The sequence below is a fragment of the Bubalus kerabau genome, chromosome 13 (assembly GCF_029407905.1).
Source record: "Bubalus kerabau isolate K-KA32 ecotype Philippines breed swamp buffalo chromosome 13, PCC_UOA_SB_1v2, whole genome shotgun sequence".
Lineage (NCBI taxonomy): Eukaryota > Metazoa > Chordata > Mammalia > Artiodactyla > Bovidae > Bubalus > Bubalus kerabau.
The window spans coordinates 81933510-81939509 of NC_073636.1; the positions used below are offsets into that span (position 1 = coordinate 81933510).

The 6000-nt window shown below is 41.6% G+C and overlaps 1 protein-coding gene and 1 non-coding gene across 4 annotated transcripts in view; one reads left to right on the forward strand and one right to left on the reverse strand.

Moving 5' to 3' along the window:
* The window catches only part of ZNF217 (zinc finger protein 217), a 39189-nt gene extending 37260 nt beyond the window's left edge, over window positions 1-1929 (reverse strand). Inside the window, exons 1-2 of one of the 3 annotated variants that reach the window (XM_055545345.1) lie at window positions 1840-1869; window positions 455-687 (exon numbers count right to left, since the gene is read on the reverse strand). The gene's annotated coding sequence lies outside the window, so the exon portion shown is untranslated. Of the gene's footprint in view, window positions 1-454; window positions 1783-1839 lie in introns of those variants that run through there. The other 2 variants (XM_055545346.1, XM_055545344.1) reach the window with 2 other exon arrangements.
* A 3460-nt stretch (window positions 1930-5389) lies between these two features.
* On the forward strand, window positions 5390-5496 carry LOC129626308 (U6 spliceosomal RNA). Its single transcript, XR_008701915.1, has one exon. It is a non-coding gene; the product is annotated as a U6 spliceosomal RNA (small nuclear RNA).
* Window positions 5497-6000: the final 504 nt, after the last annotated feature.

A 6000-nucleotide genomic window follows, 5' to 3' on the forward strand; every position in this document is an offset into this window, starting at 1 on the left:
TTGTCACACAGCAAGCTTCCCAGGTGGCTCAGCAGTAACGAACCCGCTGGCCAATGCAGGAGACGCGGGTTGGATCCCTGGGTGAGGAAGACCCCCAGGAGGAGGTAATGGTTACCCACTACAGTATCCTTGCCTGGGGAATCCCATGGACAGAGCAACCTGGCAGGCTACAGTCCATGCGGTCTCAAAGAGTCGGACACGACTGAGCCACTGAACTGGACTGAGCTGAATATTATAAAGATTATCGCCTACGGCCACAGAAGCTCAGCCACTGCAGAACCCTGCTAAGGAGCTTCTCCATGGGTTAGAGAAGCGAGTGTATTTATAGTAGGTGAGGGAGAGAAAAGGCTTTGGACCCGGACTGCTCTCTCCAGAACTGAGTCGCTTTCAATCATCTTTAGTCCACCCAACATGGACTAAGCAAGTGAAATCCTTTGAAAAATCAGAAGGATACCTTAATCTGGGCGATCTCTCCGGGGTTCAGAGACAACCCGTCTTTCGGTATCCCCTGGGCATCTTCTCCCAGTGGAAGGTCAAGGAGGCCCAGTGAAGGACGAGGTGGGAGGTGAGGGGCAGCGGGGAGGGACGCAAACAGCAGCCTCCAGACTGTAGGTGCGCTCTCTCAGGCCACGCCGCCAGCAGGGCAGTGGGAAATGCTGGAGAGGAGATCAGGGCCAGGGCCACACCCTAGAGAGGCACAGAGTGGCCAAAAAATCCCTGAGTCTAGACGAGGGATCACACAGCTGCCCTAAACCTCTGGAGCTGGTTAATCCCGCCCCAAAGCCTTCACCACTTCACTTTCAGCAGCTCCCAGCACCAACACAGCACGTTTCCCCCAGAAACCGGAACTGAATCAAATGCCGTCCCAGAGCCTTCCTGGATCCACATCCTGACTCCACTGCCCAGAGACCTCAGCCCAATGACTTAGCCTCCCTGTCTCATCTGTAAAATGGGAATAATGAGTCCCCAGTGCACCGGATACCTTTAAGGCTTAAAGGAGCTGATGGCAATGGGCCCTTAAAAACCTTAAAGGTAACTCAGAAAACGTCAGCCAGAATGACAGGAGCCATCCTTCTCCCTGTCCTAATCAGCCCTTCAGCTGAACTAATCCCCTTGGCCTCTTTGACAACTTTTTTTTTTTTCAAATGTGGTTAGCACATTTTGTTGACATATTTTTACAAATACCAAGCCTGCGTGTCCTCTTAAAAATATTTTAGGAGATTATGTTTTGTTCCCACTTGTGGCTTCGGCGAGTGGGATGAAAACAGTGTAAAAGTAAATGAGGAAAAAAGGACCATCTTTCCTGAATTTTTACAAAAAGAAAGAAAAGAAAAGAATGAAAGATTCGGATGCTCTTAAAGACTATCTTGCTATTTTCTTATCAAGTTCCTTTTCTCTTTTTTTTTCCTCCCCCATAAACACAACAGTAATGACATAGGCTTTCTTTCTTCCCTGTTTAAAGTTAAAAATCTGACACATAAATTTCTCCAAACTAATTGAATTTTCTATAATGATTTGTAACTACTATGCTATGTCCTTTAAATAATGCTACAAACAGAAATAAACAAGTTTCTCAAGCACTTGTGCCTGAAGTCAAGGAATAAGAACAACGTGTCCCCAAGGAAACAAAGTAGAATTTGGACTCCAGGCTAAAATGGCTCTGCCTTAATCCTCTGTTACCCGGTACCACGGGGCTGCGTTTACAGGAAGCGCCTGCCACCAGAAGTTTTCTGCTAGTTTCCAACCCGATTTCAACCGTATTTTTGCATCATCCCCTCAGCCATATGGAAACAAAAACACTCAGCTTAAAAAAAAAAAAAAAACGTAAAGATCGCTGACCTGTTCCTTTCTGCCTTCTCCAGGATGGGTAGAGGCAGGAAGAAACGCAGGACGCCCCTCCCCCTCCACGGCCGGCTTCCCGGCCGGTAGAGACTATCTCATTACCACATTTTGAACAAGCAGCCCGGTTTCCTCGTTTAATCAAAGTTAGTTTGCGCTTGTTTGGCAGTCTGCGCATGCCAGCTTTTTATGGCCATAGAAAATGTGTATTTATTTATTTTGAGATGGCTCTGACCATATGACACACGAGTCAGCCCCAGCCTATGATTTATAAGAGCTCTGAAAAGCATTGCCTTTAAACATGTTAATAGAGGCTCTCTCATCCTTTGTAAGTGGAAGTGTAAATTGGTACAGTCCTTTTGTGAACAACTCGGTGGCACAAGTCAAGGGTCTTACAAACGTTCATACACGTGGATGCAGCAACAACACTCCCGAAATCAACCCAAAGGAAACAGCCCCATCAAGGGAAAGGTGTCATGAACAAAGACATGCATGGCAACAAGATTTACTATAAGGAGAGGAGCAATACACACACACTCTCTCTCTCCATGCCCATGTGGAAACACACAGGAATAGCTAATCATCCAAATTATGCCCCACTTTTGCACATAGCCATTTTGAAACCCAAAAGTTTTGAAAAATAATGCCATTGGGAAATAGTTAAAATACCAAATGGAAAAAATCAAGATGCAAAATCATATTTTTCATAAACTATGTCTTTTTCTTAGTAAGCAAATAGCACATAAGCATACATAAAACTCTTAAAATTGGTTTTCTTATCAGGGAAATTTGAGCATGGACTGTACATTATGTGATAGCGAGGACTTATTGTTCATTCATTCGCTGTGATAATGGCATCTTGAGTTACTAGGAAAAAAATGTACACTTTTTTTAGAGACATATATTGAAGAGTATAGGAGGAGAATGGCAATGATATATTGGAATTTATAATGCTTTAGCAAATTTCAAATAGGAGAGAACTGAAGCAAATGTGGTTCACATCTTGAAACTGCAGAACTGATTCTATTATGTTCATTTCAAAATTTCTTGGTATTTCCCTGGCAGTCCAGAGGTTGAGACTTTGCCTTTCAGTGTGGGGGGTACGCGTTCAATCCCTAGTCAGGGAACTAAGATCCCACATGCCTTGTGGCCAAAAAAACAAAACAGAAAACAGAAGCACTATTGCAATAAATTAAAGACTTTCAAAATGGCCCACATCAAAAAAATTTTTGGAAAATTTTTCTATTACACATTTTTTAATGGTTATTTTTTTATCACGGGCTGTGCATGAACTTTTCCTACCTCCTCTTTTTCTCAAATTATTTTTTTCTTACATGCCTGTATTACCTTTGGAAAAAAAACAAATTAACATTTATTTTACCAAAAAGAAATTACAAAGAGTTGACAGTCCCACAGAGATGTTTTTATTGCTGTGCAGTAGTCGTGAATCGTCAGAATACTCCGATAAGCCTAGGCACCTTAAAATGCGACCCCATAAATGGTCCAATTCCTCTCTGTGGGTTGCACCGTCTGAGACAATGCTGTAAATATGATCAGCTGATAACAAGGCCAGCTGCAGCGAACCATTTTTAAGATTAGGAACCATTTACACACACACACACCACCTCCTGCCTCTTAAGCGTTAAGTGGCAAGACATTCTGGTTTTATTTCCAAAGTTTCATGCAAGAGTCATGTAAGCAGCAAGCAGCCCAGAGTTCCACATGCCGCCAAGCTGACTCAGAAGGAAGGGTTCCACATTCCTTAATTAGCAGCATCAGAAAAGCACCACTTCCTGCAGTGGAGTTTCCCGTTTCACCAAGCTACTCACGGCTCCACACACCCGCCAGTTCACAGGCAGGATTTCCATCAAGTCTGGAAACACAGTGTTATTTCTTTTACTTTAATGTACTTACTCTTTATTGTTTTGTTATTTGATTGTACCATTCTATCAGTCTATTCTGTTGTATTCTTATTTTTTTGCAGATTGAAGAGGGTTCAAGATGGTATTATGCGTTTCCTTCTTTGTTTCCAGACCTTACAGACACTCTGTAAATACTGAGATCAAAGCTGGGAGCAGAATAGATGAGCAACACACCAGCTTGAAAATACAGTTCTCTTGGTTATTAATAGTCCAAAGATTCAAAGTACTGAGCCAGAAGTTTCTCTTTTAGTACCGTTTACTTAAATTAAGTTTCTGATTTGTATTAAAGTTCTCTGGCAGATCTCTTACTGGGGGCAAGAGCATGAGAGAGGGTTCCAAACAAGATTACTGGGTTTTCCAATGTGATATATTTGATCATCTATGAAAAGGCAGGGGTAACCCTATTGCAATCTTAACTGAAATGTCAAAATCTCAGGAAATACTCTCCTTGTAAATACTGGATTTAACTGTTGTAACGATTATTTACTCTGAACTTCAGAGATCTTGAAGAAGTGGGAAGTAACCTTAAGCAGGTAATTGACAGATTTGACAGACACTTAAAAAACTATTTGGAAAACATTATTTTGCACTTTGAAGGATCCTAAATCTGCTCTATGACATCGTATTCCATTTTTCTCTTTCAGACCTCTCTTTCCTAAACTGTATCTTGTCAAAAATTTCTCCTTACCCACCAGTTTGATAGATTTATATTTCATTTTTAATTAAGTACCTTAGCTGTAAATAAGAAGACACATAAGAAAAGCTCAGAGTCTTAGAATCCAAAATAAAGCAGGTGATTGCCTTCATGGCAAATCTGCCTTCTCAGGGGTCTAAAAGGGAGCAAAGAAGGCCTACTTAGGAGTTTTATTTCTTCTGAAGGCATCTTCCGGCATTTGAGAATGTCTGAGGCTATTTAGTGGGTAAATTAACCTTTGATTGGGTCTCTTAAGAATGAAAGCCTTTGTTTCTGGCCTCGAAGAGCAATGAATTACTTCTAACACTATATGATAAACTTGATGAAAACTATTTTTTAAAATTCATGTGCTTCAAATAACCATGACGTCAAGTTGAGTTGAGAGAGTCAGGGACACAGGCTTCAATTAAATAAGACTTTGGGCTTTTGGTTCTCGGATCATGTAAGAGCTGCAGTTTTGACTCCATCCCTGACCTAGTTCTCCTCCTTATATCACTGGAGGGGTGCATGAAAAATGCCCAAGACTATCATATTGTCTTCTTTTTTTTTGACCACACCACATGGCTCGCATGGTTTTGATCTTAGTTTCCTGACCAGGGATCGAACCCCTGCCCCCTGCAGTGGCATTATGGAATCTTAACCACTGGACTGCCCGGAAATTCCCATATTGTCTTTTTGGAGACATCAAGGTGTCATAGATTATTTTTTTTTGTCTTGAAAATAATGTTTGTAAACACAGTACTTTGTAAGAGAATCCCAAACCCAAGAAGCTGTCTCACCTTTAAGGAAATCAAAATTGATATAAAACTATTCTTATAAACATTTTAGGGATATTATTTTTATCTGAGAGTTCTGCTTGTGAAAAAAGATGACGTCTGAATTCACACTCAAGTTTTGTCTCCCTCCATCTCTGTGTGTTAAAAAGCAATTTCTGGTGCTCGCTTCGGCAGCACATATACTAAAATCTGAACGATACAGAGAAGATTAGCATGGCCCCTGCGCAAGGATGACACGCAAATTCGTGAAGCGTTCCATATTTTTTCTTTGCGTTTAAGCCAGCTTCTTTCTCCTGGATGCATTTTAGGGCTGGGGGAAACAGTGTTTAAAAACGTAACTTAAGACGCATGTTTTCTGAAGCCACAGAGCCGTGTGGAACGGGCCCCTCTTCTCCAACCTTCCTGCTCTGATGTCTCAGATTCCTCCCCTGGTAACCCAGGAGCGAGGCCTGGGGTGGTTATCAGTACCAGCACCTCCATCACTACTCTTACTTTCAGACTAAAAGTCCCTTTCCCCTTTGCTGGGACCTTGGAAGATGGAGTGTGAGGATTTTCAGAATTCTGTAGCTGAGAGCTTGTCTTGACATAGAACGTAGAGTCATACATTTATAATAGTTACGCTTAGTTAGTTACACATTGCCAGTTCTAGATCAGAACTGCTCTTTGGATTGACATGGCACTGCATACCCGTAGTCTCATTTTTTGTTGTTACTGTTTTAACAATAAAATCTGTTAATACTTGGCAAAAAAAAACCCAAAAAAACAAAAA